This window comes from Belonocnema kinseyi, chromosome 8 (assembly GCF_010883055.1).
Source record: "Belonocnema kinseyi isolate 2016_QV_RU_SX_M_011 chromosome 8, B_treatae_v1, whole genome shotgun sequence".
Taxonomy (NCBI): Eukaryota; Metazoa; Arthropoda; class Insecta; order Hymenoptera; family Cynipidae; genus Belonocnema; species Belonocnema kinseyi.
Genome location: NC_046664.1, coordinates 55095295 through 55120429, shown reverse-complemented (window position 1 = coordinate 55120429; position 25135 = coordinate 55095295). Strand labels below are relative to the sequence as shown.

Sequence of the window (25135 nt, the reverse complement as noted above, 5' to 3'; positions counted from 1 at the left end):
TGTTATGGATTGCTATTAGTAACGAATTCTGTATATGCATATCCCATATCAATGACACTTGTCGATCGGCTAATCTTGAGTATGTGAGTGTCTCTTTCGTCGCGTGACCTATAGTGAAATCGAATCCCAACCGGGCACCCGGTGATACCGTAATGGGCCCCAGGTTCGAGTAACATGGATTGAGGAATCTGGGGCCCGGAGCTGGAGGAACCAGTCCCAGGAGAGAGCCGGCCAGCCAGCCAGCCAGTCAGCCAGTCCAGCAAGAGTGCAATCTCGGAAGTGGACAGGCAAATATCGCGAATCGCGTGTGCTCGTCGTCGATACGCACACGTAAGAAACAGGCATAATGCGGGTAGGGCCCCTGCAACGGCCCAACAGCATTCTTGCAAGTCGAGCTGCTGCATAACGGGTCCGAAGTCCCTCCACCATTGCGCGGCAATCTTCAGACGCCTTAGTTCAAGACCTACCACGTAAACCCTTAAGTCGTGCTCAAAACTCCATGAAACAATGTGCAATGCAATTTACAATGTTCTCCAATCCCATAGAATTTAACCTGACACCTTCAATTCCCCACAATGTATATTAGAATGTACGAGTACTGTTGCTTTTCTAGTCTTCTAGGAAAGCAATGAGATAGTAGTATTCTTTCGAAATTTAAATCGTTAGAGGAGGCCTGCCCAGGGAGGAAAAATTCCAGGAATTTTAGTCTAAACGACTCAAATCGCAGATGTGAATATCCCCCCCCCCCCTCTTCTTCTACTCACCTTCTACTTCGCGAGATTGCCACCAACCGAACTCTTTTAAATGAGCAGATGGATGATTGGGCCTCCGACTCATTTGAGAAATTGAAAATATTTTTTATGGAGCGCTACACTTTTTTGCTTTTCAGGTTTTAACAAAAAAATGAACTTTCAACAAAACAAGATTTTTCTACCAAAATACATTAACTTTCAAGAAAACAGTTGTTTTCAAGCTAAAAAATTAAATATTTTAGAAAACACTTGAATTTTAAACCGGAAATGTAGAATTTTAAACAATAACGTTAACTTTCAATCAAGAAAATGAAATTGCAACGAACAAGACTAATTATCTACCCAAATAGGTGAATTTTTAATGAACTAAATAAATTGTCTATCAATTAGTTATATTTTCTATCAAATAGTCGAATTTTCAACTTATGAAGGAAACATTTGTAATCAAAAATTGAATACCTATCATTTCAAATTAAAAAATTGATTTTTAACCCGAAAAACTCAATTTTCAACCGACTTCAAATAAATAGTTTAATATGTAACTAAATTTTTAACAAAAAAGTTAATTTTCAACAAAGTAGTTTAATTTTCTAACAAGCTTTTGAATTCGCAAGCGATAAAAATAAATTTCCTACAAAACACCTGAATTAAAAAAAAAGTTAATTTCCAATAAAGAAAAAATGAATAATCAACAAAATACCTATGTGAATTTTTAACTATAAAAAAAAATATTTTCAACAGAATTGTTAAATTTTTAATTAAATAGTTTAATTTTATAGAAAATCCTCAACGAAGACAGATTAATTTTCGACCAAGAAGATTTTATTCTTAACCAAATAAAAAATGAATTTTCTAACAAGAAGTTCAATTTTTTACCAAACAGATGAATTTTTAACAAAACGCATACATTTTCAACCATAAAATATCAATATTCAATTTAAAAAAGCAATTTTCAACAAAAAATAGAATAATTACATTTTCAGTGATGAAAATTAATTCTCAACCAAAAAAATCTAATATTTAACAAAATCGTTAAAAGTTTGTTTTCAACCGAATAGTTGACTTTTCAAAGAAACGTATAAATTTTTAACCCAAATGTTTTTATTTTTACTAATTTTCTAGAAAAAATGATGAATTATTCACGAAATACATGAATTTTCAATTAAAAAGATAAAATTTCAATGAAATAGTTAAATTTTAAAATAAGAACCAAATTTTCAATAAAAAATACAATAGTCAAGTTTTAAGTGAAAAATATTAACCAGAGATGAATGTTCAAAAAATTTTAAATTTAACAAAGTAGTTTAATTGTCAACAAAGTAGTTGAATTTTTGACCAAAAAGTTCTTGAATAAAATTGTTGCATTTTGGAAAAAATTATTAAATTTTTATCAAAATAGTGAAATTTTTAAATTAACTAGATGAATACCCAAAAAATATATATATAATGGTGGTCGTTTCAAATAAGAAAAATTAACTTTCAACCAAAAATAGTAGGATTTTTGTATCGTGCTCAGTCAATGCAGTTATGAATTAATCAATTAATTGAGAATTTAATTAAAATTATTCGCATACCACTACCAAATAGATTTAACTGATTATATTTTGTTCGATTGACGTAAAATTCTATTTATATGACGTATTTAAAAATAGAATGGGGGTAAGGTTCAGATTTACATTACATTTTTAGGGGGCTAGGGGGGATGAAAATGTCAAAAATTGTCACAAGAGAAAGGTACATGAAAAACAGACATATTACATCAAATTGAGGTAAACTTTCCGTGGTTACAGGCGTGTAACGTGCTGCCTCTCACGAAGTCCGTCGGAGATATCTGCGATTCGCTACGGAAAGTTTGCCTCAGTTTGGAGTACCCGCCTCGCGTTTACCCTGCTTGACCGGTTACTTGCAACATTTCACACCCTCAGTTTTTTTCTGTAAGGGATGAATCAGTAATCAGTGAAAATAGCGTCACCTAATATGTGGAGGCTCCGCTGATAAAATCATCATACCATATTGATTTTTCTTGTAAAAAGTTAACAATTTAATTACGACGAGAGTTTAGAGGCAATTAAAATACACGTAAGATTGCACACTTTTAAAGAGAAATCTGGTAAACGTTTTTATCTGATTGGTAAATTATTGGTACTTGAATATATACAAAAATCGTCTCTGGAGTTCTGAATTGGTCCAAACAGGTTGGTTAAATACCTTCAAGTGACATCTTATTTTTTGCAAGGCTACTGTTTGCAATTATTAGGTAGACTGTACATCAATTTCGAACCTGCAGAGTGCAGCTATTGCTTCTTTATCGCAGAAACGATGCTCAGCAACCGTCGTAAAAATTCTCCAGACCATATCGACCCAGACCAACTTATCTCTGCATATAAATGTCACGTGGGAAACGAGTTTTTTGCCGGCTTGAAAAGGTGCTTTAAGTTGAGTTTGCGGTTCAAGAGTGCTCCCAAAAAGAATTTATGACACACATTCTACAAGACGAGGACGGGTCGTAATCTGGATGGCAAATTGAAAAATATTTCGAGCTTTCTTGATAAGGTACAATTTTGGAAAAATGGTATCCACCCCCCCCTCCCCATCCCTTATTTTACCCCAGGATATTAACCGTGTAGTGAAATATAAGTTTCGGTAATGAATCAATAATAATTTAAAAAATTCACTTTACAACCCGAAATTCTTTAAAAAATTACCTTTTAACCAAAAATAGTTGGATTTTCTTACTGGGATGTATTAATTCAGTTCGAATATAGGCGAAAAAAACAAGAAAAGGGGGAAGTTTATATGCAGAATTCCTGCAAGTTAAAGCAAAAATCCAACTACCAAATTTGGACAACCGCCATAAAATGTTTCTATTGTAATTTGAAAAAAGATATTTCAAAAATCTAAAAAAGGGGAAAGGAAAATTAAAAGACAACCTACCAAATCTTCTTCCTTCTCTTTTTCGTTTTTTTTTTCGTATTTTTATTTTTATTGTTATCAAATCACAAAAAAAATTGCAACAAATAATCACCAACGTTCCCAAAACAGCAACAAAACCACGATGCTCGCTTTTAAGCCAAAAATGGTCAATTTAAGTCTTGATTCTCATTATAAAAATAAAAAAGACGAGGAAGGGGATTTGGTTGGTTGCCCTCCTATTTTTCTTTTCTCTTTTTTATTATTTATCTAAAAAAAAAGAACTTTTTTCTTTTGTATTTTACGAACTTATTTTATATTTTTCAGATTACAATAAGAACATTTTACGGTGGTTGTCCAAATTTTACTAAAAAATTTAATAGATTACTGGACGTTAAATAGAATTTGAAATTTCATTTTAATCTAATTTAAGTTTCTTCAATTTGAGGGGGAAGTTTCTTGAAAGGAGAAATTGAAATTGTAAAATTGTAAGTCTGCAAAGTAAATTCTCTGTTCTAGAGTTATTAGAGAACGGAAAGTAAATCCAGACCTAGCTCAATCTCAGGTCTTTCTGTTCTGTACAGGAAAACAAAGAAAACGTCCGAATGCTCAACGTGCCTAGACGTTGGGGTATTTTAAATCAAGCCCTCTCGGGCGACACAAAATTAAAAACAAATAAAGATCCAGGTTTTTGAGCCAGTAAGAGTGATCAGAGTGGCATTCAAAAAGATATTTTTGGTTCGCAGACCTTGAACTCTTCCTACGTCCGCCATTCTTTCATTCAAAGCGAAATACCTCTTTGATGGAAAAATGTTTATTTAGACAGATGCATCTAAAAAGAAAGAAGGGGTCTTACACGTATTTAGTGGAACACTTGTAATAATACTTCTTGGACTCTGAAATTCAAGAACAAAAAAAAAATTATGAAGAACCTCATAAACTGAATCATCTTGTAGCGACAATGGTATCAGGTGGTTTCACATTTTTTAAGGGCATTTGATACTTAGAAAATTATCCATTTTACCAGCTTTAGGTTCCCCGGCTTTTTTCCTACAATAATAATTATTTTGTATTAAAAATTTGGGACATAATAGCGAACATGCTAACAGACCTCCTCGGACTCATTTTTGTGCTTAGGAATTAATATCGATTTTATCAGTGTTATATTTCCCCGGCTTTTCCCTACAATGATAAAGATTTTGTCTTCAAAATAACGAAAGTCACCAGACTCTTTTTTTGTGGGTTAATTAAACAAATTTAATTCTGCTAAATTTGATGTATTTGTGCGTATTTTGAGGTCATGTGTATTACAATTCTCTCCCTTCATTATTCTTGAGTGCTACCGACAGCATCGGTACGGCAGGGACCTACATTATAGGAATGTCAGAGAGCTGAAATGCGATTCTAACCTCCAAAATAGTGCACTTGCATACCATTTTTATTTATCACAATAATTTTGTTTGCTATTATCTCTAAAAAAAGCCCGGGGACGTCCGATATAATGTTTTATAGCATCTCCGAATTCAGTTTTTAAAAATGGTCATTTTTGTAAAAAAAAAAGCCGAGGGAACTGAACCCGATTTACCACACGACGAAGTATCACATGCCCTAAGGCCCTGCTATACATAAAGGCTCGCCGCAAAACTTTATTTCCAAAATTACCGAATTTTACCTGATTTTGCTGTAATTCTTCAATTTCCCTGAACATTAATATTTAAAGACAAAAATTCTCATCTTGTGAAATTTTTAATATAAAATCTTGTATAAATGGATCAGAACAACTAATTATTAAATATTTTAATTAAATAATTAATTAATTAAATATGATGTGACTAATGTTCCTTTGAATTGAAAAGTATTGAACAGAATTTGATAAAATTTATAAGGTTTCCAAGTAAATTTGAGAGAGAATTTTGGATAAATTTAATAAGATTCCAAATAATTCAATGAAATCTCCTAGAGCTTTAAAAAGCTCAAGGAAATTTCATTGAATTTTGTAAAACATCTTAAAATCTTTAAAGTCCTTGAAAATCCATTCAAATTATTGAAATGTAGTAAAAAGTTCTTGGAATAATTTAAAATATCCTATAATACTTCAAAAGAATTTAGGAAAATTCAGAAATAGGTTAATCTGAATTCAATAGTGCTTAACCCATGGGTTAGTTTATTCAAAAAAAGTGACTAAAGTGATCTTTGATTTTAAAAAGAAAGATATCTAAAAAGTGATTTGTGAATCAAATTGACTAAAAGTAACTGTGTGGCCTTGATCATTTTGACAGCAACTTCAAATGCTTCTCATTGAAACCCCCCTCCCCCTTACCTCTCTGAACTGGCAGCCTCCCTATAAACCTCGTGATACCAGTAATTAGTTATGAAATTTCTCCATTTTTTTAAGTTAGCTATCATACCATACGAGGCCAATCGCATTTTTCTATTCCAACAGGAGAAAAACAACCAACCAATCAAACAGACCATACGTCAATGATTCTCGTTTCCTGATATCGATCCGCGAAAACTCGAAATCCGCAAAAAAGATTCTCCTTTAGGACCTGGATAATAAACCATCATGGGAATCGAACGTCATGCGTTGTCGATCGGGTATGAGGACCAATCCTTAAATGGTTACCACCGGGTATCCCTCGTAAAAATACGTGGGAGCTTTTGGACAACGATGTCACATCGAGAAGATACCTACGTAACTTGGAACGCCGGGAAGTGGCGAACTTGGAATGGTGGTACCACTGCAAAGTGGAGAACGGACCAGCAGAGAAACGCGGTTACCCTGCCCAGACAAGTTCACCCACGCGAATCCCTCGACCTGTATTGATGAGGAGTAGCAGTTCTACCTGCGGTACAAAATTGACTTTATAAGTGCAGGTTCATTGTTATTGTTCTGCTGCTGATGTCGGTTTTGCTAAACCAACCCAACCGGAACTCAGGATCCGCTTTAAAGAAGTTTCATCGCAAAAATGTAGGTGACCTTGAATTTGATACCAACATGGAAGTAGATGAGTAAGCTGCGTTCTAATCCTAGATTCCTGTTACATACATGATACCGACATCGAAAGCATTCCACAGATCAAGCGGTTCGTGTCCGAGCTAAGTTTCTAGAATATTCTAGATGACCTCATGAAATAATATTGCGCAATTTTGTGAAATGAATTTCGTTTACGTAAAATTCGTTTCATTATTTGTTCATCCAGTATTTTTTAGAAACTTAAGACTGACACAAAACACTTGAGTTGTGGAATGGTCTCAATGTCGGTAACATGTTGATAACAGGAATCTAGTAATAGAACGCAACTTACTCATCTATTTCTATGATGGTATCAAACTCAAGGTCACTTATAATTTAGCGTGCAAACTTCTTTTAAGCGGATTCAGAGTTTCAGTTGGGTTGGTTTAACAAAAAACAGCAGCAGAACAACAACAATGAATTTATTATTATTGATGTAGGTTTTTTTGACCAGAGGAATTAATTAATAGTTTAAGATGTTAATTTTGTTTGTCTACTTGGTCGTAATCAATATTATTAAAATATTGATTAATTTTTTTTAATACCAAATATTGAAACGTTTCGTTGAGAATTTTTCTTTTTTCGGTTAAAAAATTAACCACTTCGTTTTAACTTTAACTACTATGTAAAAAATCGTTTGTTGTTGTTGTTGTTGTAGATTTATCATTTGCGTTAAAAATACATCTATTTGGTTGCAAATGTAAGTGTTTTGTTGAAAAACATCTTTTTGGGTTGAACATTTAACTATTTGGCTCAAATTTTGTTCTTTCTTGACTAAAAAATCTTTTTTTTGTTGAAGATGAATGTAGAAAATCCGTCGTTTTATTTTTAAATTCATCTCTTTGGGTAGCAAATTCAATGGCATGGGTAAAAATAAAACTGATTTGTTAAAAACAGTTTTTCTGTTTTTAATTGAAATTTAATCATTGTTCTCTTCAAATAGAATGGCTTTCAAAATGTATTTTTTTCTGATGTTAAGTGAAAAAAGGAGTCGAGAGACAGTGATCCCTGTGCCGATATAAAGTGACACCTGATTTACTATCTTTCAGGTCGTAACCGAAATATTCTGTTAACAAGATTGGAAATTCCCGAAAGGACTTTTAAAGTAGCTCAAGTTATGACCGAAAAAATGAGATCCTCGTACACGAGAGACAAAATTGGCTCATAAAAAGTTGTTAGGTATAATCTGAACTTAAAACTTCAATCAGGAGCCCAGATTACTTCTGTGGAATTTAAATGTCGCTTAAAATTTAAGTGGAGGTAGAGTGGCTCTTGAACCTCTTTTCTGTCAATTATCGTTTTATCCTTCTGGATTCTGAGCTAACTTACGCTACAGTGATCTTTCTCCCGAAAAATGAGGCAGATGAGATCTTTGGTCTTAAAGTTTAATTATGAAGAGTAACGAATTTTATTGACTTTCATGAGATTATGTGATAGAAGTGGAGGAAAAATTTGGACGGTATGTCGAGATTTATTCAATTCCGTGTCCCAATTATTTTAATGGATTAAAGATGATAAACCAAGTAAGGAAAATGAAGCGTTATGCTCAATTTTTTACGAACAGGTATTTCAGTGAGATTAAATTTTTTAATGTTCTTTGACCTGACAATAAAGTCGATACAGTTTCTTTCTTAGGATACAATATCACACTTCACAGCCAAAAATGATCTCGACACTGGAGAAATAGGGGGATTTTTCACAAAAATAAAAAATTAGTTCTTTGAAATAAAAATAATGTAGGTGCCATATATAACCTTTAATATATAACACTTTAAATTCCTGAGATTACTCGTCAAACTATATTTAATTTTCATCAAAATAATTTAATTTTCTACCAAAACGTTAAAACTTTAAGCCAAAAAGACCAAATATCTATAAAACAGTTGAATTTTCTACAAAAATAATTCAACTTTGAATTGAAACTACTGAATTTTCTACCAAATGAGATGAATTTTCAAGCGCAAAAATTAATTTTCAACAAAATAATTAATTTTTCAAAGAAAGAGATGAATCGTTGACGAAAAAAAATAAATAATTTTGAACGAATTTGTTCAATTTTCCACCGAATAGTTGAATTTAAAAACAAAAAGATGAATTCTCACCGATAATCATAATAGACTATATTTCAAGAACAAAGTTAATTTTCAACCAAGAAAGATGAATTTTCAACCCAAATGAACGAACTTTCTATAGAAAAATTTCGAATGCTCAACAAAACAATTGAATTTTTAGACCAAAAAAACATTTACTTCTTGGAAAAATAGATGAATTCTCAATAAAAATATTAGTTTTTTAACTAATAAGTAGAATTTGTAACCAAGAACAATTTTTTAACCAAAAAATATGAGTTTTCAATCCCAAATTTCGAGTTTTATATCATATTGTTTTATAAAATAGTTGAACTTTTAACAGGAAAAGTTTAGTTTTCAACCAAAAAAAAAAATTAATTTTCAACCCAGAAAGATGAATTTCTACATTAAGAGATGAATTTTCAATCCGATAGGACGAATTTTCAATAAAAAAGTTGAATTTTCCACTAAAAAAAGAAGGTAAGTTTAACAAAATAGTTCAATTTTAAACCAAACAATTAAACTTTCAACAAAATAGTAGAATTTTCCGCCAGGTCGAATTTTCTAAAAAAAAAATGAATTCTCAACAAAACAGTTGTATTTTCAATCCAAAAACACAAATTTTCTATACCACAGAAAAAGAATTTTCAACCAATTAGCTAAATTTTCAAAAAGAAATGAGTTTTCAACCAGTAGGGTTAAAATAATTTTCAGACAAAAATATCTTAATTTTCTAAACAAAAAATGAACAAAATACATCAATTTTCAACTAAGAAAGAGAATTTTTCGCCAGAATTGAATTAGTTAAATTTTCATTTTAAACAATTAATTTTTAACAAAAAGAAGAAACAAGTTTTTAAGAAAACAGTTACATTTAAAAACTCAAAAAGACGAATTTTTTAACCAAGAAGATTAATTTTCCAGAATTTTTTTTTTAACAGAACTATTGAATTTCCCGCAAAGTAGATTAACTTTTCACTAAATATTTGAATTTTCCACAAAAAAGCCAAAAATTTGCTGAAAAATAGTTTGAATCACCGGGATTATAAGGGGATTGATTGAATTACCTGAATACTCCAAAGTATTGGATTACAAAAGGATTAACTGTATTATAAATGCATTAAAACTGGAAAAATTGGATTACTTCAAATAAGCGGGATTACAAGTGAATATTGCCGAATTAGAACTGGATTACTTGAATTAAATCGAATCGTTTGGATAACAAGTAGATTATGCCAAATTAAAAGTGGATTACTCGTCGAAATCTGTATTACGAGTGGATCACTCCACGAGTGGATTCCGCAGATTAGAATTGCATTATTTAGATTACACCGACTCATCTGGATTAAAAGTACATTACGCCAAATTAGATTTTGATTAAAACTGGATTACTTGAATTAAAAGGATTATTTGGATTACAAGTGGATTATGCCAAATTATAGAACTGAATTACTTAGATTACTCCAAATCGTATGTGTTTCATCTACAGTACTTCAGATTACAAGTAATATCGAATTAGAATTGAAGAACTCCAAATCACATGGATTAAAAGATTATTACTCTTGATTAGAAGTGAATTAACCCAAAGTAAAAGTAAATTGCTTCGGATTAGAAATGTATTACTTGGATTACACCAGTCATCTGGCAAGGGGCTATTCATTAAGAAATCGTAGAAGAAAAATCTTAAAAGAATTCTTGGAGGAACTTTTGGAAATCTCTCATCAATCTGGCATGCGTGAGAAATCTTGGAAATCTTTGGCAAGTGTGGTCAGAAGTGACGTGGTGTGGACTGTGGAGCATTCCGGCATACTCTTATGCGTGGAACGAATAGACGACTGACTCCGAAAGCCGCCGAGTTAAGCCGAGTCTGTAGAATCCCACGTGAGTTGTGATCGCGAGCAGAGTCAGAAATCTCGGAACTCCCGGAAATCTCAAAGAAATCTTATAGGTCTCTATAAGACTTCAATACAAATAGCGACTTTCACAATTTTAAGATTTCGCAGTGAGTAGCCCCTCGCCATTTGGATTACAAGTAGATTACTCCGAATTACTCTGGATTCCTCGAAATAAACTGGATTACCAGTTCGGATAACCGAGCGGTCGAGCGTATTACCAGAGTTGTTTCGCCCTCAATATATTCACTTGAAAAATATCGTTCCATCCACGAGGAAAAGGTACCGTTTCAGCGAAAGGAAGAATTATCGGTGAGTATAAAAGGCGGCGGTCTGATTCGTTGTTAATTTCAACAAATGGGCCTTCTTTATCGACCACGGCCGACGGCAATCAAGAATTTCACCGCGGATCGGCGAAACCTCCCACAGCGCCCGTCTTCTCGCCCAGGCCCAAATAAGGCCCGCGTACCAAAGGGAGGTAGGCGGGCCATAATTTTTCGCGCGATTTATATTCATCCTACTTTACCAAAAGTCCGAAAATAAGAAACTTATGTTCGCACCAAATGCGAAATTCATTTATTTCACCGACTCTGACATTTTGTCTTACAGTCAGTGAGCAATTCTCTCGTTTAATTAAATCTACAGTTGACACAAGGAGAAAATAATGGCGCCGAATCCGGAGTTTGACAGAAATCGAATGTCGTTTTCTGCCAATGACGTAATCAGCCCACGCTTCTTGAATCATGAATTACTGAAGAAAATGCAATCTGTCTTCCCAAATGGAATTGAGACGAGGAGTTATTACCGTTAGCGAATAAAATGTTAAATTAGCTAACTATTCTATTCATAATTGCGTAAAGTTTCTTCCATTTAGTACTCTTTATAGTATGATAATTAATATTAATGTCTGGAGGATTAATTTAAAGTCAGACTTAACGGCCCAAAATGATCTCATAGTTTTTTTCCTCACTTTTTCACTTTATGCGACTGTTCTACATTTTTCTTTTAGGTAGATAAACAACCTTACACTTAAGAAATTAATAATGATAATAGACAATGGAATTTTTAGTAAACGATTAATTTTTAACCGAGAAAAATAAAGTTTTCAAAAAAAAGGAGTACAATTTTCTACCCAATTGATGAACCTTAGACAGGAATAACAGATTTTCAAATCAAAAAGATGAATTTCCATTTTAAAAATTAATTTCCTATCAAAATAATTGAATTTTCAACCAAAAAATAAGGCTTTACAAAAAATAGGCATTTTCAACTAGCGAAACGAATTTTCAATTGAATATTTAAATTTGTAACCAAAGAAATGAACTGTTAACTACAATGATGAATGTTAAGTTAATTTAAGTAACAAAAAAATATTTTTAGTAGAAAAAAACATTAATTTTCAACTATAGAAATGAATTTTCAACCGAATATTGAAATTTACAGAATTTTCCACCTAAGTTTAATTTTCAAACAAAAAAAAAAAGGAATTTTTAACAAAACCTATGAATTCATCACCAAAAAGATTAATATTCTATCACAAAAGACGAATTTTTAACAAATTACAAGAATCTTTAACCAAATAGTAATTTTTCTAATGAAGATACATTTTCGTCCAAACATGGAACAGTTAGATTTTTATTAAAAAAGTTTTTTTCAATAAGTTTTTACAAAAAAAAATGTTTCAGCAATATCGCTTAATTTTTAACAAAAAAAAAAGTTTTTAAAATAAATTAATAAATAATCAACCAAAAATATTAATGTTTACAAAGTAGTTCTACTTTCAACTAAGTAGCTTGATTTTTTACTAGAAAGATGAATTCTAAAAAAGAATGTAGTAGTCAATATTTTAACGAAAAAATGTTATTATTTTAAACAAAAAAATTAAATTATAGCCTAAAAAAGATGAATTTTTATTACAAAAATGATTAAACTTCAACCAGAAACCAAAGATTTGAATTTAAAAGCAAACAAGACGAATTTTGTCAAAGAAAGCAGAATTTTCCACTGGAAAAGACGAGTTTTCAACAAAATAAATTAATTCTAAAGAAAATAATTAAATTTTTAACCAAACAGTCGAATTTTTTACCAAAATAGATTAATGCTGAAGGAAAACCAGAATAGACTTTTCTTTCAAAAATAGTTAAAAATTTAAAAAGTCGAAAAACTTAAAAAAAGGAGGAAAATAGGGGAATAGAAAAAAGAGTATGAAGTTTGTAAGGTTCATAATGAAAATTAATTATTTAAAATTTTCACTTATAATTGTCGAAGTCTAGGAAAATTTAGTCCTAAATATATTAGCAGTATATCATTAAGGATGTGTCAAATTTAATATCAGTCTTCCAATTAGGCCTCTATAAATGAGAATTAATTAGGACGTGGACGATAATCCTGGTCGAGTTTAGTTACTAAGAATAAAAATAAAATTCGTTAGAATTAGAAGATCACAATTTCGCGTGCGTGCAGGAAATCGTTCATAGTAGTATGTGAATAGTGACATGGTTATCAGCTGACAAGGCATGGTAACGCTATCAAGTAGGTTGTTTAGAAAGGCTAATGCTTTTGCATGATAACGGTCGTATTTGCAAATAAAAGTAGCCTAACGATACGCAAAATGCCCTATATCCGTAATCGCACTTCCTACTCTATGCGTAACGAAAAATCCGCGAGGTGTGAAAAATAAAATGTCGGTGCAAAAATTGAAGAAGGTCAGCTTTTGTTCATTTCAAATAAGGCCTTAAAATTAAGCAATGGATCCTCGAACTGAATCAAATAATTTCTTTTAATAAACACAAAATCTATTTTTTTCTAAATGGAGTAAAACGATTTTAGATTCAAATTTCAAATTTATTTATGTAAACTAAAAATATCACCTTTCTACCATAAAAGATAAATTTGCAATAAAATGATCCAATTTTCAAATAACATAGTTGAAATTTCAAAAAAGAACAGTCGTATTTTCAACAAAATATTTGAGTTTTTATAACACAGTTAAATTTGCAAAGAAGAAAGAATTTTCAATTTAAAAGAATTGAATTTGAAACAAAACTATTAAATTTTAAATAAAATAGTTGAATTTTTAAAGTAATAGTTGAGTTTACAAACGAAAACGATGAATTTTGAATAAAAAACGTAATACTTGATATTTCAACCAAAAAAACATTTGAATTTCTACCATAGAATATGAATTTTAAAATAAAAAAGACGATTTTGCAACCAAGAAGATTAATTTTCTAAGCAAAATAAACGAATTTTTAATAAAATACATGAATTTTCAAGCAAACAGTTGAACTGTCAACTAACAGGATAAATTCTCAGCCAAAAATGGAAAGTTACACTTTTAAGAAAGAAAAAAATAATTTCAAACAAAAAACAACAAGTTTTCAACAAAATAGTTAAATTTTCAACTAAAGAGATGAACTTTCAACTAAAATGATAAATTTTCCAACCAAAACGACCAATGGTCGATAAATAAAAATGGTTCAATCAAGACAGGAAAAGCAGGTTCCTCCAAACTATTGAACTTACAAGCAAAAAAAGAAACAATTTTCTGTAAAACATTTGAAATTTAAACCCGAAAATATAAATTTTAAATGAAAGTTGCATTTCTAACCAAAAAATACATTTTTAACCAGGAAGATTAGTTTTCTACTAAAAAAAGTCGAATTTTCATATAAAAAAGATTCAAAGTTTAAAAAATTAAATTGAAACTAAAACAAAAACAAATTTGGAACTACATAAATAAACTTATGATAAAACAATTCAACAATGATACTAGTAGTTGAATTTTCTACGGAAATAGTTGAATATGCAGTCAATCAAATAAATTTACAACAAAAAACTAATTTGTAACCGGAGATGAATTTTTAACTAAAACGATAAATCTTCGACAAGAAAATGATATTTTAACAAAGTTTAACTTCAGCGAATAGTGTAGTAGTACACATTTCAAACCAAAATATTTTAATTTTAAATAAAAAATAGCTAAATTCACCCAAAAAATACGAATTAAAAAAAAATAGATGAATCCTCATCCAAAGAAAATAAATAATTTTCAATCAAACAGTTGCACTTTTATTCAACAAAGATGAAATTTCTACTAAAGCAGATGAATTTTTAAGCCAAAAAGATCAATTAAAAAAAATTGAATATTCGACCAACAAAGATTTCAGTTGGATTTTGAATACAAAAATACGAATGTTTGACAAAAAGTTAATTTTCTAATAAAATAGTTTAATTTTCATGAAAAATGTCTTTTGAACAAAATGATTGAATTTATAACAAAATAATACAAATTTTAAAGTAAAAATATAATCGTCAGGAGGAACCAACTGCAAAAATGAGAGAGTTCAAACAGTTGCATGTTTATCCAACAAAGATGAAGTTACTACTAAAACGGATACATTTTTAAACCTGAAAGATAAATATAAAAAACTTAAATCTTCAACTAAAAAATATCTCAGTTGAATTTTTAATACCAAAATGTTAATTCTCGAGAAAAATCTATAATTAACTACCAGAATAGTGGAATTTTCAACAGAAAAGGATGACCTTTGAACAGCATTTTTGAATTATCGACCAAATAATAAAATTTTGAAATACAAATATAATCATCAGGAGCAACAAACTGCAAAAGAAGAGAAAGTATCAGGGTGGCCACAAAATTTCATTTTCAAAGTTCCCTAATTTATCCCTGACGAAGTTTTCATTTTCCTTCACCACTCATATCCAAAGATCAGAATCCTCACATTCTATCATTTTTTTTATAAACAGAATAAAACAATTAAAAAGTTAAATTTAGAAATTCCAAATTTATTATCCTGGACAGTTATTTAAAGTTCCTCTTATAGAAATTCTCTGAGTATTTCCTGATTTCCAGGTTTTTCCCTGGCCTACGGCATAACTTGGAGTTTCTCTTGGGAGAAGCCACAAAATTACCATAATCCGAAATAAACTGACATTGAAATTTTTGAAAAAGGACTTAGATACTGAATTATTATCACCTGTCCGGTCCAACCTCGAGCTAAGACGAAAATGTGATAGTTTCTGAGAATAGTCCCTTTCTGATGGGAAGGGACGAGCGCTGATGGCACAACTGGAGAGAAAAAATAAAAGGAAAAAGTTCTGTTGTCGGGCGGCTACAATCGGAAATCGAGAGTGCATTCGTCATGTATATTCAGGCAATTCAGGCAGAAACTTTAACCGTTTTGAGATCGGCCTCTTCTCGGAAATCACAAATACCTGCTCACAGCAGAGTCTGAACTAAAGTCTAAAGATTCTAACTTGCTAAGAACTAAGAGTTAGGAGCTAGATTCCACCACATAGACAGATCACGTGATCTATAAAATCTGCAGGTACACAAGCACTTGAACAGGAAAGTGCCACAAACACTTAAACCGCCATGAATTACAAAAACGGAGCGAAGCAAAGAGTGCCGATCGTGCCAAATTGAGAAACCAAGGCGTCCGGCTCGTTTTGTTACGCAATCCAATGAAACGACTTTCTTTTCGACGCCGTCAAACTACCACAGTATATCATTCAATCATCCCCTTCCAAAAAAGGGATTGAGAGTCAGGGTGGCGATTCGGCGGATGATTCCAAATTCCCGGAAATTTTCCGGTTTCCCAATATTCCCGGTCCATTAAAAGTAAAATATTCATATTTGCCACAAAACTCAAAGATTTATTTTATTTTATCACGTTGATTCTAAACATCCTTTAACACAACAGAACAAAAAATGTCAAAATAATTGCATTTTAAAACAAATACTTGAATTTTCCACTAAAAAATATCAGTTTTCAACAATAATGGAAAATTTAAACTTTCAATTAGAAAAATAAGTAAGAATAGTTGAATTTTAAACCAAAAAGATGAGTTTTCAAGAAAAACTATGAATCTTCATGTGAAATAGATTAATTTTTAAACTAAAAAAAAACTAATTTTTATTGAAAAGAAGATAAATAATTTTCAACCAAAACTTAAATAATTAAATTTTAAGTTTAAACATTATTCTTCGACCAAACAGATGGATTTTTAACTAAACTATGAAGTATTCAACTAAGATGATGAATATTAGAATAAAATAATTGAACTTTAGACGAAGAAAGATGAATTTTTAACCAAGAAGATTAATTTCTATTAAAAGTGAGTTTTTAATTAATATTATGGAACACTTAACAATTGTAATAGTTAAATTTTCGAGAAAAATTCCTTTTCATCCAAAGAAAAGACAGTTTTTCAATCAAAAAGCTCATGTTTCAACTTAAGAAATGAATTTTTAATTAAAATTATGAATCTCCAAAGAAAAAATTAACTTTCAAAGAAAAAGATCATTTTCAATATTCGAGTGGACTAAGTTAAATTTTCAGTTAAAAATAAATATAATTAAAAAAATAACTTAAAAAAATATTTACAATTCAAACAAAGTGATTAAATTTCAACATAAACTGTAAATAATTTATTAGAATAGTTGAACTTTAACCTAGAAAGATTAATAACTTTTAACTTTCAAATAAAAAGATCATTTTATATTTTAAAAAATTGATTTTTTAACAAAATACGAGTTTTCAACAATATAGTTGAATTTTCTATTAAGAAATGCCAATTTTAATTCCACCTGTTAAATTTTAAACTAGGAAAAAACAATTTTTAATTTAAAATAGAACAGTTGAAGAAACTAATTTCCAACGAAACTTTTGAATTTTGAACTAAAATGATAAATCTTCAACAAGGATAGTTGAAATTTGTATGAGAAAGAGGAATTTTCAACCATAAAAATTACTATTCCTTAAAAAGAAGAATTTTTCACAAAGTAAATAGATTTTCAAACAAATAGTTGAATTTTTAAATAAAAAATGTTAACTTTCAGTCAAATAATTGAAATTTAATTAAAAAAAAAAAAAAAACGAAGAGAAATCTCTTTTCTGATGAAAAAAATGTTTATGCTAAAAAAGAATGAAAAAGATTTACACAAAAAACGTATGTTTGTACATAAAGTAGAAATCACTTTTCGAAATTAGCCAAAATTATTTAAAAATTGAAAACTTGAATTTTACTATGATCAGAAGTAAATTCCTGGTTTTTAATTAACTTCCCGGTAATTTCCTGGTCAAGTCGCCACCCTGAGAATCCTTCAAATTTCACATGTTTCTCTTCAGTTATCATCTTTTTACCGATTGAATATCAGAGAATTTTTAGCCAGGGTGTCTAATTATCAGGTAATTTGAAATTTCCGGTTTTTGCAATTTGAAATTGCCGGTTTTTTCCGAGTGCATTTTGGTTTCCTCGCAAATTTAAGCAGATCAGAACGGGGGTTTCCAATTGAAAATTCCTGTTACCGACATCGAGATCATTCTACAGCTCAAGTGGTTCGGGTCCGTGCTAAGTTTCTACAATGTTCTCGAAGGAATCATCTCGATGTCGGTAACAGGAATCTTGCGCTAGAAATCTCCTTACTGAACTTCACCCAAGTTGAATCCATATTGTATGGAGCAGTCGATATAATAGCGCAAGATATATCTTCTGAGCGAAACTGAAAGTTACAAACTCGTGTTCATTGGAAGGTAGATTAGCTGAACTCTTACAATACAAGAATCATTAGTTTATTTAAAAGGCGGATCTATATATATTTACTGCTCTCATACTAGAAATGCCCATTGTCACTTAACGAGGCCAACCGTGACCTTTAGGCCATTTTTTGATCGAAATCAGAAATGGGTATTTCCGGGACCGATCGTCCCTTCTTCCTCATCCGTTCTCCGTCCTTTTACGCCATTTAAATTTTTATCGTTCAATATTCGCTCAAGAAATTATGCAGGCCAAGAAACAGGTCGACTACAATCCAATTGTTCCCCGAAGAGAATAATTTAATAACTCGCTGAACTACACTCACATTATTAGAAAATTTTATTGAATTGTTACACAGACACTATCCACAGATAGTATCGGACCATTAATCGGGTGACCTATTAAGAACGAGCCTTGACTTCGAAAGGTGATAGCGCCGTTCACAAGGCAGATAAAAATATGTTATTTTAACTGATGGAAAGCTGGTTAAAATCTGCGTCAAATGAGCCTTAATTGAAGTAATTTAGTGTTGTAGGTATTTCATTATCACGTGAGAAAGACAAAAATAGAATCCCGCTTTTGAAGGAATTTTGTACTTCAACTCTTGGTAGAAGCCAGGGAAAGTAATTTGATATTTTACAAAATTAATCTTTTTTCGAGATTTTATTTTGGTCTTTTTCACATGATAACTCAATACCCTCAAAACCAAATTACTTCAACCAGACCTTATTTAACGCAGAATTTAATCAGTTTTCCATCGGTTAAAAAAATACTTTCATCTACATTCTGGACGGCGCTATTAGCGGGATAGTGATCCGATACTATCGGTCGCGTCGGTTGTACACGTCAGAGGAAAATTATAGTTAAAGCCGGACAATTTTTTTCCATATTTTTTATATCCGGTTTAATGCTAATTCCATAAAACAGAATAAACCTTACCGAACTTCCGTATAAATTTCCGAGTCTAAATATTTCTTGCCACATAGCAAAAAAAAGATTGCAGATACGGTAAAATTGATTCATGAGTAAGGAAAGCTTGAAACAAGTTCTTTTGGACTGTAATTTAGGAAATCGCTTAATTTAAAAAGGTAGGAATGTTGTCGGTTCTGGTGCTTATCGTATATTACGTTCATATGTATTTCAACATCATAATTGTATCCTATATCAAGGAAATAATATGCCAGATGCAGTGTAGGGTACAATATAAATGCAAATGACGTCTAAATACCGTATGTGCCTACACTTGGCAAAATCTATTACAGACTGTCGAACTACAAGTATTACATTCGACTTCTGGTAGAATCCAAGAGGTGAAGATCATCAATCAGGCGTCTGTCAGGGTGGCCGCAAATCTTCACTTTCTATATTCCCTGACTTCTCCTGACGAATTTTTCATTTTTCCTGACATTACGGGAACTTGCACATATTACGTGATGCTATTTTCAGTGATTTTTGACACACCCCTCCCTTTTGTGACATTTTGGTGAACGTCATTAAATTAATAGATTAGGGGCTATCCGTGAACTTTTTCTAACCTTTTCTAACGAGTTCTTATTTTTTCCGTTGTTTTCAAGAAACCTTATTATTTTGTAAAAATGTCATGTTTTTTAGTCGCAAGTGAAAAACTACTTAGTTTAAAGTGAAAATAATTGATTGAAAATTCCATTTTTCATTGAATATTCATCATTTTAGTTGACATTTTATTTGACGTCCATCAGCTTAAAATTCAAATATTTTGTAAAAAATTCATCTTTTTTATAGAAACATAACCATTCTTAGTCAAATAAATCAGCTTTTTGGTTGAACTTTTAACTTTTTTCTTGAAAATTCATTTTTTGTTTAAGATTGATCATTCTAGGTAAAAATTCAACTATGCGGTCGCAAATTATACTTTTAGTTTAAAATGGACATTTGTAACTAAAAATTTTACTATTTGTCTTTTTTTTTACTTGAAAATTTAAGTGTTTTGCTGATAGTTCAATTTTTTTAGTAACATAATGTTCTTAGTTAAAAAGTCAACTTTTGGTATGCTGAACTCTTTTCTCAAAAATTCATTTTTTTAACTCATAACTTAATATGAAAATTCAACTGATTCGTCGTGAATTAACTTTTTTGATGCAAATTCATCTCTTTGATTGAAAATTTAACAATTTAACTGATTTTTTTATTGATTGAAAGTAAATTTTCTTCACTGAAAATCTAAATATTAAATTTCTTGTTGAAAATTGATATCTTTAAATATAAATTATGATCTTTACAAGTTGAAAACTCATATATTTTGTTGAAAATTCGTACTTTTTGTTAGAAAAAATTAACCTTCTGGGTTGAAAAATCATCCTTTTTTGTTAAAAATGCAGTTGTTCGTTTAAAAATAACCTCCTTAGTTCAGGATTCAACTATTTAGTTGGGAATTCATATTTTAATTTAAAGATTCATTATGTTACTTAACAGTTCAACTACTTGGTCGTAAATTAACTTTTTGGTTGAAAATTCATATTTCCGGGTTGAAAATTAACTCTTTTGTTAAAAATGCATTTATTTGGGTAGAAAATTAATCTTTTTTGTTAAAAATTCAACCAATTTGACGAATACTCAACTTTTCCGGCTGAAAGTTGAGCTGCCCTCTAAAAAATTGATATTTTTGAGTTGAAAACTCAAATAGTCTGGGATCCGAAGAGGAGAGTGAGCATCCATTTTAGGTCCTGATGATTTGATTATTGATTCTTGTCCAGAATGTTCTACTGATTCCGAATATATCGGGTGCACATAGTGAATTCCGGGTCGTTTTATTGTTATTTGACCTTCTTATGTGTTTAGATAAAAAATGTCATATCTCTGAAAATTATAAAAGTTTTGAAAATATCTTTCCATATTCATTTAAAGAAGTGTCAGATGCACAAATTTTGTTTATAGTGTATGTTGATTTAATTGCTAGTTTTCGAGAAAAACATTAAAATAGCTTTTTAATGAAAAGCCATTTCTTCAGTACATTTTTTATTATTTCAGAATTTTTTTCTGAAATCATATAGAACTAGCTGAGAAAAAGACAATTTGTTTTTAAATTTTTCTAATTAGGCTATTGGTTTAGAAAATTCTATGAAGTAAGATGTTTGCGAGTGTGCGCTTGTGTGTGAGGTTGCGGTTCAGATTGAAAACCTGCAGCTTCCGAGACCCCCCTCGCTGCCTGTCCCATCAAAGCTCTTACTAAACTCGTACACACAGACGTGAAAACTTTGAATTTATTTAGATTTTTGTCAAAACTAAACTAATAGCCTAATTGAAAAAATTTCAAAACCAACTGTATTTTCTTAGTTAGTTCTGTGTGATTCCAGAAAAAAATTATTAAATGATAAAAACTGTACTGTAGAAATCGTTTTTTAATAAAACGCTATTTTATTGTTTTTCTGGAAAACTATCAATTAAATCAACATAAACTATTAACAAAATTTGTGCATATCACACTTCTATAAATGAATATGGAAAAATATTGTCAAAACTTTAATAATTTTCAGAGATATGACATTTTTTATCTAAACACATAAAATGTCAAATAACAACAATACGACCCGGAATTCGCTATGTGCACCCGATATATTCGGAATCAGTAGAACATTCTGGACAAGAATCAATCATCAAATCATCAGGACCTAAAATGGATGCTCAAGTGCTCTTGGATCCCAGACTAAAATCTTTGGTTGAAAATTTAACTATAATCGTTTAAAATATCCTAAAATATTTTAGAAACTTTGAAATCTTTTAAAATCCATTCAAACCTTTTTTAAGATCTGGAAAATACCTTGGGATCTTTTAAAATCTCAAAAACCTTTAAACTCTTCAAAATCTTCGATAATCCCTTGAAATGTTTTTAAATCTTATGAAATCCCTCAAGTCTTGTAAATGAATCCTTTAAAATATATTCAAATATTATAAAATCCTGTAAAATTATATATGAAATCTGAAGATATTTCATGAAAAGCTGATATTTAAAAATATCCTAAAACCTTATGGGTCCTATATTGTTCTATAATCTTCCAAGATTTTCTAAAACCTCCTGAAAATTTCTTTAAATCCATTAATATGAATTAAAATAATTGAAAATTCCTTGTTAAATTTTTTATCACTTTGTAACCTTTTTAAATACTTTGAAATATATCAAATCATTTGAAATCGTTCGGAATCCCTTTAAACTTTTTTAAATTGTTTAAAATATCATCAAATCTTTAAAATCCTTTGGGATCCCTTCAAATCGTTGAAATCCGTTAGATATTCCTTGGGACCTTTAAGCATAATTTAATTCGCCGACATTCCATAACTTTTGCCATTTTTTTTCTTAAAAATCTCTGACTTGTCCCTGAACTTCGGCCATCCTGCATCAGAAACAATCTGCAGTTTGTGCAGCAATACAATTTGTACAAATACAATTTGAATTCAAATTCACCACGGTGAATTTGAAAGTCAACTAAACTTGCTACTTATCAGAAATAAATTCAAGAATGGTGAATGAATTGCAAAAGGTGGAAGAGAATTTTAATCAGTTTCACCATCTTAGCTATTAAAACAGAAATAACTGCAACCTTAGATCCACAGTTATAGTCAAGAGTTGAACTCTAACTCTCGTATAATAATCACTTAAACCCTAGTAGTGATGACTCCATAGAAATAAACCAGCAATAGAATTGTAAAAAGGTAATAAAACACTTTTCATTACAGCTCTCTCGTACAATATTTGCAAATATGAGAATATCATCAGATTTTATACACCAATCGTGAGAAAATTGTTCATTACCAGATTGTTATCCAGAATTTACTACAAGCAATAAAGTGGTAAATTGAGGTACTTTGTCACACATGCCAGGTGGAAATATCGTACTATCATTAGGAACAATTTCGTTCACTGTAACGTATCTTCAAGACAAAGAATATGTCCATGTATAGGGAAATTTTTAGCATTTTAATTTTTCAGATAATTTTATACTGATAAGATCTATTATTCAAGAAGGATTTCTATGCAGCTGGACCTCTTGTTATCTTAATGACTACGGATATATTTTCCTTGCTGGAATGCTAAGTCGATAACGGGGCAATTTGGAAGCTACTTTTTTGAAAAACAACCGAGATCAGGGGGTCAAAGAACGTAAAGAGAAAATCGCCTTGGGCGATGGATTTATTCTTATCTAGCATCGCTACACATTTTCTGCATTGACTCTTGAGTTTTAAGTGCAGAAACCTATCACCAAGTAACAGATCAAAATGATGCAAACCGGGAACCATTGTTGTATTAATTTTGGTTTTAAAATTAAATTCATTGAAAAAATGATGTATATAAAAAACCTTTACTACTTGATAAAATTAAATTTTTGAAAATTTTTTTATCATTGTTACTGTGCTATTTGTAATTTTAATACACCATTCTAGAAGAAAGATATTAATGTTTATTCCTTTAAAATTTAGATATGATAAAGTCAAACTAACAATAGATTCCAATGTGACAAACATTGATTCAAAAGTGAATCAAATCTTTGCATTGTGAAGGAATAATTGTTTCTGCATTGTGCAGCTCTTTGGTTCCATTTTGAATCAAAATTTAACTGATTTCTTTTGGAACATCAAAACTTTTGTCAATTCTTCAGATTTAAATCTCCAATTTCCAATGCTATAAACACAAATTCTGGTTGTTTTGAAATGAATTTATAGTGGAATATAGTGAAATAATGTTTTATTCATACATTAAAAAACTTCTGATTTCAAACTAAAATCGATAAACTTTGATCAATATCAAACTGAAAGATATAATTCTGATATAATGATAAATTGCCAAATTATAGCATTAAAATGGACTAATTTCGTATTAAAAGTATTGGAAATTAAATAGTTCCAAATTAAAATGGATTGAAGTTAAAGCATTTCAAATTCAAAACGTCTGAAGTTGAATATTTTTAGATTGAAATACATAAAAAGTTATTTAGTCACAAATTCGAATTTTCAAGAAAAAACTTGAATTTTCAACTAAGAAGGATTTTACCATGAAAAAAGTGAAAAAGTTAACAAATTCTTGAGTTTTCAAGCCAAAAAGACGAATTTTTTACAAAGCTGTTTAACTTCAACTCCAAAATATGAATTTTCAACGAAAAGGTTAATGTTCAACAAAATACTTGAATTTTCTATAAAATTGTTGAATTTTTAAACTAAACAAACTACTTTTCTATAAAACAACTACATTTTAACCAAATAAGTTATTTTCCACAAAATAGTTAAATTTTCACCCAACAAAGAACATTTTTCAAACCGAAACGACATACATTTTCAATAAAAGAGGGGAATTTTCAGCCAAGAAAGAGTTTTTGGTATAAAAAGAAAAAAAAATCAACCAAATTGTTAAATTTTGAAGTCAACAAGATGAATTTTCTTTTACTTTTTCTTTTACTTTTCTACAAAACACTTAAATTTTCAAATCCAAAATATGAATTTTCAAGAAAAAAGTTATATTTAAACAAAATAAATTAAACTGCTATACAAACGTTTGACATGTAAAGCCAAAAAATGATTTTTTAACAAAACGGTTACATTTTGAACCCCAAAAATATGAATTAAAAAAAAATGCATTTTGAAACAAAGAGTTGAATTTTCTACCACACTGTTAAACTTAAAAGCCAAAAAGACGAAATTTCTACCAAAGATGAGTATTCATTCCAGAAAGACGAATTTTGAACAGAAAAGTTGAATTTTCGAACAAAAACGATGACTTTTTAACAGAATAGTTGAATTTCCCACAAAATGATTACATTTTCAACCGAAAGAGATATTATCTAAACCAAAAAATGTATTAGTAGTAATTCAAATACACCAAACTCTCGCGTTCAGTCACCCAGTTCTCAGCCTTCCTAGAACTGCTGGCTCCATCAGTTTCTCAGGGGAGCAGAGCAAGAGCGGTTA

General features: G+C 30.3%; 1 protein-coding gene across 5 annotated transcripts in view; it reads right to left on the bottom strand.

Moving 5' to 3' along the window:
- Window positions 1–25135, bottom strand: part of LOC117177852 (dystonin) — a 454633-nt gene that overhangs the window by 295239 nt on the left and 134259 nt on the right. The window lies entirely within an intron of this gene.